This window comes from Malania oleifera, chromosome 6 (genome assembly GCF_029873635.1).
Source record: "Malania oleifera isolate guangnan ecotype guangnan chromosome 6, ASM2987363v1, whole genome shotgun sequence".
NCBI lineage: Eukaryota > Viridiplantae > Streptophyta > Magnoliopsida > Santalales > Ximeniaceae > Malania > Malania oleifera.
Genome location: NC_080422.1, coordinates 76,476,509 through 76,487,841, shown reverse-complemented (window position 1 = coordinate 76,487,841; position 11,333 = coordinate 76,476,509).

Genomic DNA, 11,333 nt, shown 5'->3' with positions numbered 1-11,333 from the left:
CCACCAACTGTACCTTAAACTTCTCACCTTCCTTTTATGATATTACCTCCTTCTTCTTGTACACCCATTTTCACCCAATTGGTCTCTTCCCATCTGGAAGCTCCACCAAATCCCAAGTTTTGTTCTTATGCAGTGATTCCATTTTCTCAATCATTACTCCCATCCACCCATCTTTCTTCTGGCTGTGCACTGCCTTTTGAAAAAAATTTGGATCATTACAACAAGTAAGGAAAGCATAAGATACTAACTCTTCAAACCCATACCTTGGCGGAGGCCGAATAGTGCGTCTGGATCTTCTTAACAAAATATCATCGACTTGCTGACTTTCCAAGCTAGAGCTCTCTGCAACCATGGAACCATGATCATTTTCGTTCCCTTGAGCTTCCAACTCCACCTACACGATATGTTCATCACTGCCTCAGCTTTCTGGTTCCTGTTTCTATTCATCAAACTCTTGAGTACGCTTCACCATAGCCTTCTCATCAAAGACTACATCTCTACTGATCTCCACCTTGTTTGTCACTGGGTCCCACAACTTATACCCCTTCACACCCTCTGGATATCCTAAGAAGATGCAACGATGAGACTTTGGGTCAAGCTTAGACCTCTCCTCACTAGACACGTGGACATAGGCTGGACACCAAAATACCTTCAATTCGGAGTAGTCTACTGCATTTCCTGTCCAAACCTCTTTCACCACTTTACCTGCTAATGATGCCCTTGGTGATCGGTTAACCTGAAAACAAGTCATACTAACTGCCTCGACTCAGAAGTTCTTCGATAGCTCTGTATTCAATCTGAGACACCGAGCCCTATCAGCAAGAGTCCGGTTCATCTGTTCTACCACATCATTTTGCTGAGGTATCCGGCGAACTAGAAAATGTCTCTTGATGCCCTGCTCCACAAAAAACTCCATAAACCGAGAATCAGTGTACTCGGTCCCATTATTCGACCTTAAGTATTTGATTCTCCTCCCTATCAGGTTTTCCACTTCGACCTTCCAAATCTTAAACTTGGCAAACGTACTAGATTTGTGACGCATGAAGTAAACCCAAACATTCCGTGAGCAATCATCAATGAAACTCACATAGTACACATGCCCACCTTTTGATGCAACTCTAACTGGACCCCAAACATTTGAATATACATAGTCAAGAATTAATTTCGTCTTGTGAGTAGTTGAACTAAATTTTGCCCTATTCTATTTTCCAAGAACACAAAATCTGTAGAATTCCAACTGATATGATTTTAAACCTTTCAACAATTTTCTCTTGTGTAGTTCTTTCATGTCATGTTCTTCCATATGTCCAAGGTGCATATGCCACAAGATGGTCTCATCTGATTCAGCATCCACAGTTGCAACTCCACCTACAACGGTAGTTCCTAGCAACGTGTACATATTCTCATCCAGTTTCTACCCTTTCATCACAATCAGATTACCTTTCCATACTGTCAAGAGTCTACTTTTGGAATTGTAGTCATTACAATACAAAGTACCAAAAGACATTAAACTCTTTCTCAAATCAGGTATATGTCTTACATTACACAATGTTCTTATAGCACCATCAAACATTTTTATCAGCTATGCCTCTAAACTAGAGGCTGAATAATGAATGATAAGAATCTACTCATACGGATCCTCTAGGCCAGGTATAGAGGGGCCAAATCTGGTCTAAACAGGCGGGTGACGGGTCACTTATCGAGTTTTGACCTGTTTTGCCACCCCTAGGAGTGTGATTTAAGGATGCTCGGGTGATTAAATCTACTAAAAGTGAAATTGAGTGAAATTCAAAATAGTACGTGAAATTATATTTGTGAAATTATGTGAATTATGGTTGTGTAGTGTGTGAAAAATGTGCAAATTGGATTTTAATTTGGGGAATATGGTGTTAATTGGTGTTCAATGCATGAGTTTGGTGTCAAATTGAGTTTGAAATATGGATTTGGTTTGGGGTTTTATTTTTAGGATTCAAGGTTCAATTGAGCTTAAATATTTAAAAAGCAAAAGTTCAATTGGGCCTTAATTTTCAAAATTGAGGTTTGTTGGCCTTAACATCTTATTTTGATGCTAACAAACAAGTAGAACTTAACATGCTTTGTTTAAGTGATGTATTTTCAAGACTCAATGATGAATGTAAGGTTAAAGAATTCATGAAAACTTGTATTTCAAATAAGGATGATTATATCAAGCTTGAAGCATGAATTCAAAAATAGATTTAAAGATAAAGTTTGAATATCATGAGAGCATAAGGATTAAAGAGAACTTGATGAAAGCTCAAAGAAAGATGAAATAAGCATAAAGACCTCAAGGAATTCAAGAATTGAAAATTCGAAAGAGTCTATAGGAAATTTCAGGTAAGTACTTCAAATAATTTCAATATGGATACATGAAACTCTTAAGTTAATTTATTGGACCTACATACCTTTGAACATACTTGGAAAATATTTTTATGAGGTCAAAAATTGTTTCAAAAAGGTTAGAATCTTTTTTGGAATGAAAAGCACCAAAAAGAGGATTTTCCAAATGTTGTTAATTTTTCTACATCCAAATTGAGGTGCATTTTTCTCTATCAAAAACTCTTAATTTTAAAAAGTACTCAACATGAAAGTTATAGGATTTTTTCTTACCTTTGATTTGACATCAAGATCATCAAATTTGGAGTTACATAGAAAAAGTTATGACCTAAAAACTGAAGAGTGCTCGAAGTTGACAGCAGTATTGTGTTTCGCTAGTAGATTGCCTGAACCATGACAGGCGCCTGGGTGGTCAAGCCAGGCTACTGGCTGTGTCTTGATAGGCGACTGACACCCTACTGCCCCTGCTGCCCCTTTAAAAATAACATGGAAGGCGACTTTCAGATTGTGGCAGGCGACTGCCACAAACAGATTTTTAAAAAAAACCTGAATGGAAACATTTTTTAAATGGTTTGCTTGGGGCTCAAACTTTGTGAAAACTTGGGGGATACTCCAAGTCACTTGAGGATCAAGTTACATACCTTTTAAAGTTTATAAATAAGCCTCAAAGATCATTGAATCAATACACAAAGAATTCAAATTCAGCAAAAATTCAAAATCTCTCTCAATTGCTTTCAAATTCTCAAGACTCTCTCTTACTCTGAACTTGCACAAATTCAACTAAGTTTTTTCCAATCTTCTTCCACCGGAATTGAGCTACAATTTCTAAATCTTTCAATCAATGAAAGAATTAATCGGTGATATACTTCATTGAGCTTCAAGTTAATTTCCATATTGTTATTTACTTTAAAGTATATTATAGTTTTGAATTGTTGTACTAATTAGCTCTTTTAAGAGCAAATTTTTTGTACAAAAATATTTGATTTGTATCTTGTAGATTGACGATTCCAAGGTTTGTTTGGATTGTTGGTTAAGCAAAAGGATATTGCTTAGAGAGGCGGGCTCTATCCTATGTAAGGAGTGACTGAACGAGGGGATATCGTTTGGAGAAGGCGGATCCTAGCCTTAACCAAGGAGTGTTGTAAAGGTATTGTTCTGCCCGTCAAAGGAACATGTTTAGTGAATCCTTTGGTGGTTTTCCAAAGGCGAGGACGTAGGCTGGGTATAAGCTGAACCTTGTAAAAATCCCGGTCTCACTCTCTCTTTCCCTTACTCTTTATTTTCAGCATATTTAAATTGCGTGGATGGTTTAAATTGGAAATCATATATACTACGTATATTTGGTAATCAAGTAAACTTAAAGCTTAATTTTGATTTGGGTTGCGGAAACTGAAAGGGAGTACGTTGTTTAAACCATGCTTTGCGGAAACCAGACGGGAGTACGTTACTTGGTTAAACATCCCAAAGATAAATTAACTTAAGAGTTTATTTGAATTCTGAAGTTTGGAAAGAGTAATTGGATTTTATATTAAACATCATATTGAAGAAGTAATTTCATATATACAGGACTTTGTTCAAACTCACATTCACCACAGAGCTGAACATAACCCAGAAGCAGAAAGTTACATATACTATAAATATATTGTGATTAAATGGTATAAAGCTTGAGATTGAGTGAACTGTGTTTATATTTCAGAGAGTACTGAATCTTGAATCTTCCATCAATCTAATAGTGCTGCAGTGAACTTATATTTGGCAAACAAATGGTGATTGAAGATTGAATGTTTTATTAGTTGTCTTGTTGATTGTTTAGAAAAAAACCAAGTTCTTGTTTGATTGACAAAATAGATAAATAAGTCAAAGAATTGGTTAAATATTAAAAGAAGTTAAGGACTTTAAAAAGAAAATTTTAAAAGCCAATTCACCCCCCTATTGGGAAGCTATTCCTAATTTCAAGGTTCAATTTGACCTTAATTTTGCAATTAAATGGTCAATTGAGCCTTGATTATGAAAGTTGAGTTTCAATTTGGGGGTTTCGATTTGAAATTTATAGCTTAATTAAATCTTAATTTGAAAAGTTAAATCGAATTTGGTGGAAGTGAAGTGTTGTTGGTTGATTTTCATGTTTGTGTGGATTTTCCATGTTTTTGTTCTCTGTGCGAGGTTTTGTGTAGAGACCCAAAATCGTATAGGTTGGGTTTGTCGACAAAGGGATCACGTTCGTCGACGAAGTCCTTCAGAGCCTTGTCGACGAAATTCAGAGCCTCGTCGATGAGCAAATACCGAGCGGGTCAGAGAAATATCCAGAACTTGGGCTCGGCGACGAAGGAATGGCTTCGTCGACGAGCTGTGTGGCGGATTCGTCGACGAAAACGCCTCCTCATCGACGAATTGGACTTGGTCAAAGGCCCTATAAATATTCATTCTAGTTGCTTAGGAGCTAAGTTTCTTCCAAAAGCTCTCTCTCTCTCTACCAAAAAAATTTCTCTCTTTCTAAGAATCTTCGCCGTTCGACGTTTGTTTCTAAAAATGGAGGTTCCTGCAAGGATCAGAAGAGGAAAATCTACAATTCTAGCAGATCGGATTATCGTTCTAAGGATTTTCGGGTTTTCCCAAAAATCGAGGTAAGGATCTAATTTCAATTTTGATTGGATATTTAGATAGTAATCGAAAATATAGTAAGGTTATGTTCTGTGATTTTAGGTTTCCAGGATCTCGGGTTGTCGGTTTGGATCTTTTTCGTACGAAGTTTCGTTTCAAGCTTAAGGTAAGGGGAAGTTGATTACAACAACATTTTTTGAAAATTAAACCGCTAAAAAGCTAGTTTATATGTATATATATATATATATGATTTAACTACTTATTTGCTAAATTCTATCGAGTAGAAATGCGATTTTACGATTTTTCGATTTTTGGTAAAAACGAGGATTTCGGCGTATGAACTCCAAACTTTACAAAAATCGTTTCTTTGTATTTATAGTATAGTAGGAGACGCTTGAATCCTTTACTTTTCCTTTTAAATGATGTTTACTGGATTTATATCATTTAGCAGATTTTTGGATTAAACTTGTGTGATATATGTTGAAATGGAAATGTATGAATTTTCTATACTATTGATATACATTATGGGAATGAAGTTCTAATTTGTTATACTGAGTATGTGGAAAACAAAGGCCGGTGATACACCGAGCCGCATCAGTGAAACAAAAGAGGTAAACTGAGTGGATAGGCACCGGTTTGAATCCAATGTGATTATTTGAAATTGCGAAAATACTGGAATTGCACAGGTTACTATATTTTGCTATGAATTGTATATATGATACTGGAACCATAGCTTGTGACCAAAAGAAGTTGAAAGAAACTTCAGAAAAAGGGGTTGAAAGATACTCCAGTTCGGGGGTTGAAATAAACTCCTAGGGCTAGGTGCCGATGCTAGCAGTACAGTGCAACCATATATGAGAAATCAGTATGAGTACATTAGATGGTCGACCTGCGAGGAGTTAGTAAGTTGCTGGTAAAAATAAACCAGGGGGCGGTCGAACTATAAAGATGCTTGGCTTTGTCTGCACGAACAGGACACTATCAGAGGCAATCAGTGCACAACCCGTGCCACGGGATAAACAGGCAAATTGTCATATCAAGTTGGAGGTGTTCTAATAATCATATGCATGATTTAAATATTGGATGTGCATATATTGTTATATGTTACAGTATTATAAATAAATATTTCAAACGTATGAGTTTGTATGAAAGTGTGCATATATGCAGTCACGCACTGTTGTAACATGTTCTTCCTTACTGAGAAGTGTCTCACCCCATATCTAACCTCATTTTTTTCAAGTCCATCGAAACGTCGGTCCTAGTAGCTAAAGATATTTGGGAGGTTGTATTTTTGGGTGTAGTTAATGTAAGTGTTTTGATGATGTAGTGAACGTTAGTTGAAATATTTTGGGGATTGTAAATAGTGGATACATGTTAGGTAAATGTCTGTAATTATAACTTGGCAGGTAAAATCTGGTATAAGTCTAGTAGAAATCCCAATGAATTTTTATGTTTTTTCGCAACATTTACATTAAAATTATGTATGATTTACACCCGTATGTCCATGTTTTGAGCGGGTTGTCTACATATCTTAAATAGGTACATGTATTATGTATTTGAGTTAACGGTGCTGGTTCGTATAAAGGGTCGGGTCGTTACATTTTGTGATTCAAGTTTGATGATTTTGCACATGTTGAGCAGGTGAAAAATGTCATGAAGATGGAGTTGTTTGATTTTTTTTTTTTGTTGGTTTTATGATGTTTAGACGTAATGTGGATGTTTTGAGTAGTGAAAATGACATTTGAGAAGGCGAAGATGTAGCACATACTCATAGTGGAGAACAACACCCCTTTTGTTTGACTTTTGGAAAAATGGGAAGATGAGTGAAAAGAGTGAAACTTTAAGGAAGGATGAGTATGCAAAGCTCCTAGTGGAACTGAGATTCCACTAAAACAGAAGAAAGAAGAGAAAATTAGAGGGGAGGAAGGAAGTTTTGTATTTTTGGTAATTAAGGAAGATTTTTTGTTTGTTTGTAATCTCTTAAGTCTTAAATGGAAACAAATGAGGGAGTTTTGAAAGTTTTTATTAAATGGGAAAGAAACTACTCTAATAAAAAATAAGATGATGCAAAGTTGCAAAGACAGTGCAATGAAAATGGCCAAGAGATCCTATTTCAAGAAAATGGACGCATAGACCCCTTAATTGTAGTGACCCGGACCTATAAACAATTTCACAGTGGAAGACCTTGAGTATATTTATACCAAAGTACTATAACAACAACAACAACAAAACCAAGCCTTAGTCCCACTAAGTGGGCTCGACTATATGAATCCTTTTCCGCTAATTTATGCGATTATGGACCATTTATTTTGATAGATTCAAGGATATTAAATCCTTACTCACTATCTCCTCCCAAGTTATTTTAGGTCTACCCATACCCTTTCTATTGTCCCCTACAATTACTAAGTCACTCTTCCTCACAGGTACACTATAAGGCCTACGTTGCAAGTGTCCATACCATTTGAGTCGTCCCTCCCTTATCTTATCTTCTATAGGAGCTACACCTAACTTGCCATGAATATGTTCATTCCTTAATTTATCTTTCAATGTTATACCACTTATCCATCTAAGTATCCTCATCTCGGTAACTTTTACTTTTTGGATATTATGTTTCTACGTCGCCCAACAAACATGGATCCATATAGCATAGCTGGTCTTATAACTGTCCTATTAAACTCCCCTTTCAATTTTAAGGGTATTCTACGATCACATAGCACACTTGAAGCACTTCTCCATTTTACCCAACTTGCTTTAACTCTATGCATTAAATCATCTTCAATTTCTCCTTCAGCTTGCATAATAGAACCAAGTTATCGAAATCTACAAGTGCTATTTATTTCTTCATCATCAAGTTTAACTTTGTCTCCAATATTCCTCCTATCATTACTAAAATTACATTTCATATATTCTATTTTATTTCTACTTATCATAAAGCCTCTAGATTCCAAAGTTTCTCTCCATAATTCTAACTCAGCCTCTACTCCATCCCTAATTTCGTCAATTAATACAATATCATTTGCAAACAACATACACCATGAAACCTCCTTTTGAATACTCTTAGTCAATTGGTCCATCACTAAAGCAAAAAGATAAGGACTCAAAGCAGATCCTTGATGTACACCTATGGTAATTGGAAATTCTCTAATTTCTTCATCTATATTCCTTACACTAGTCATTACTCCATCGTGCATATCCTTAATGACATTGGTATACCTACAACATATACCCTTTTTTTTCTAAAACTCACCATAGAACTTCCCTAGGTATCCTATCATATGCTTTCTCAAGGTCAATAAATATCATATGCAAGCCCCTCTTCTTTTCCCTAAACTTTTTCATTAATCTTCTTAAAAGATAAATAGTTTCAGTGGTAGATCTCCCAGGCATAAAATCAAATTGATTTTCTGAGATCTTTGTTTCTAACCTTAATATTTGTTTAACTACTATTTCCCATAGTTTCATTGTATGACTCATAAGTTTAATTCCACGATAGTTATTACAATTTTGAATATCTCCTTTATTTTTGTATATAGGTATTAAAATGTTTTTCCTTCATTCGTTTGGCATTTTCTTAGTTTTTACAATTGTATTAAATAAATTAGTTAACCATATAATTCTGTTATCTCCCAAGCATTTCCAAGCTTCAATTGTGATGTTATCTGATCCCATAGCTTTCCCATTTTTCATCTTTTTTAGTGCAAACTTAACTTCGTTAACTCTAATTTTGCGAATAAATCTTATATTTTTAGTCTTTTCCTCATTTGAAAATTCTAAGTTTAAGCCTTCTATTTGGTTTTCGTTAAACGACTTACTAAAGTAATTTCGCCATCTTTCTTTAATATCTTCGTCCTTAACCAAGACAATATCATCCTCATTTTTTATGCATTTTACATTTCCTAAGTCATTTCTCTTCCTTTCTCTAGCTTTAGCAAGTTTAAATATATCTCTTTCCCTTTCTATTGTACCTAATCTATCATACAAACTATTAAATGATCTATATTTAGCTTCACTAACAGTCCTTTTTGCATCTTTTCTTGCCTCCTTATATTTTTCAAAATTATCTCTATTTCTGACATTTTTTCCACGTTCTATACCAAATTCTTTTTTCTTTATGATTTTTTGTACATCTTTATCCCACCACCAACTTTCTTTGCTATTCGAGAATCTTCCCATTGATTCATCTAAAATCTCTTTTGCTATCTTTTTAATAGAGTTAGCTAATCTATTCCAAAGAGTATTTGTATTTATCCCATCCTCTAAGGTCCAATCCCCATCTTTGATCATTTTATATTTAAATTTTATTATATTTTCTCCTTTTAGGTTCCACCATCTAATTCTCCCACACTGGTTTATTTTATCATTTTTCTTCTATTTTTTAATATATATATCTGACACTAAAACTCTATGTTGTGCGGTTAGGCTTTCACCTGGAATAACTTTACAATCCTTGCATGATAAATGATCTACCCTCTTAGTTTAAAAAAAAACAAAAAAATCTATTTGACTTCTATTTTGTCCACTTTTAAAGGTTATTAAATGTTCTTGTCTCTTCTTAAAATAAGTATTCATTATACTAAAATCACATGACATAGCAAAGTCTAAGATCATCTCCCCAGACTCATTTTTGTCTCCATGTCCATATCCTCTATGTAACTTCTCATAATTTTTATTATCTCTTCCAACGTGTCTATTCAGATCTCTTCTTATAAATATTTTCTCAGTCCCTGGTATGCCTTGTATACTATCCATATCTTCCCAAAATTGTCTCTTAAGATTTTCTACTAAGCCAACTTGAGGAGCATAAGCACTAATGATATTTATTATCTCTTATCCTAATACCATCTTGATTTTGATAATTCTATCCCTTACTCTAGCTACATTCACAACGCTATCTTTTAAATTTTTGTCTATAATAATGTCTACTCCATTCTTATGTTTTTCTTTTCCAGTGTACCAAAGTTTAAATCCTGATTTATTGATTTCTTTAACTTTCTCTCCCACCCACTTAGTTTCTTGAAGGCAAATTATATTAATTCTTATCCACAATTTTCATGCTTTTACCCATAAGTGTCCTTATATTCCAAGTTGCTAATTTAATCCTAGTTTCCTAAACTAACGTCTGTAGCTGCTCACGTCCAGAATGATGCAGGAACCCTCGCATGTTTGACACCATACCCGAGCGCCGACACGGCGTGTCGCTTCGGGGTGACGACCTAGCCCATCCTCGCCCCCTTTTCGCTACACCTGGGTGGTTTAAGTGCAACATGTCACTCGTAGGGGACGCCCCAACAAATATTTGGTAAGGATTCATATCATAGTGATTTGACAAATTTTACGCTGGCTGTCAGCTACCTAACGCAACCCTCCTCCTTAACCGGGGCTAGAGACCAGCTGTGTGTGAAAAAATTACTAAAAATCTTTATTACAACAATATTATAGGTACAAAGTTCCCTTGAGCAATTACTCTTTAGGTCCTCCAATCCATTGATTTGATAAAAATAGTCATTCTTATTTTCCACTCAGTGAAATTTTCACTATAAAACATTGGAGACCTTGCAGAGATTTATCTCACACCGAATGGGGATACACCAAAGTAAGCCATCATGATCTTTTTACAAAAACGTTTAAGTCTATGCAACTTGACTCTGATACCAAATGTGAATTTAGGTGTATTCCCAAGAGAGAGGGGGGGGGGGGGAGGAGGGGATGAATTGGGTATTTTAAAAATCTTGGTCTTTAAGTCTTAATTTTAAAAACTTACAACCATACACGCACAAGTTAGGTGACAAGCAGTTTAGTATTACACAATCAAACTCAAGTATTTTAGATATTCAGATATGTCAATATTTAAAACATGCATAGCAGATCAAATAAATATAAGTGTGAAAATGTAAAAAGAGATAGAGAACAAGAGAGCGCAAACACGACATTTGTAATGAGGTTCGGCCAAACCCGGCCTACGTACTCACCTTAGGCAAACCACTCAAGGATTCTACTAATCCACTCTTTAAATTTGGGTGGAGCTTCCCATTACAATCCATCGCTTACAAGAGGCACAACTTCCTCTTACTCCGTTGCTTACAAGAGACACAACTTCCTCCTCCCCGATTCACAACCTGAACCGTAAATACAAGTGATAACAAATAAATCTGGATGCACTCAGATTGCTTCTCAACAAGCTAATGAGTACAATAAATTTCTAAGCATTCTCATAAAATATAATATAAAGCTCAATGGAGTATATGTGATGCGCTCATTAAAATCTTTTGTAAAAACAAATGTATGATCTTTATATAAAAATATGTATGATACGTTTGCTCCAAAGATATAAACCAAATGTATGATCTTTATAAATATATATATATATATATATATAT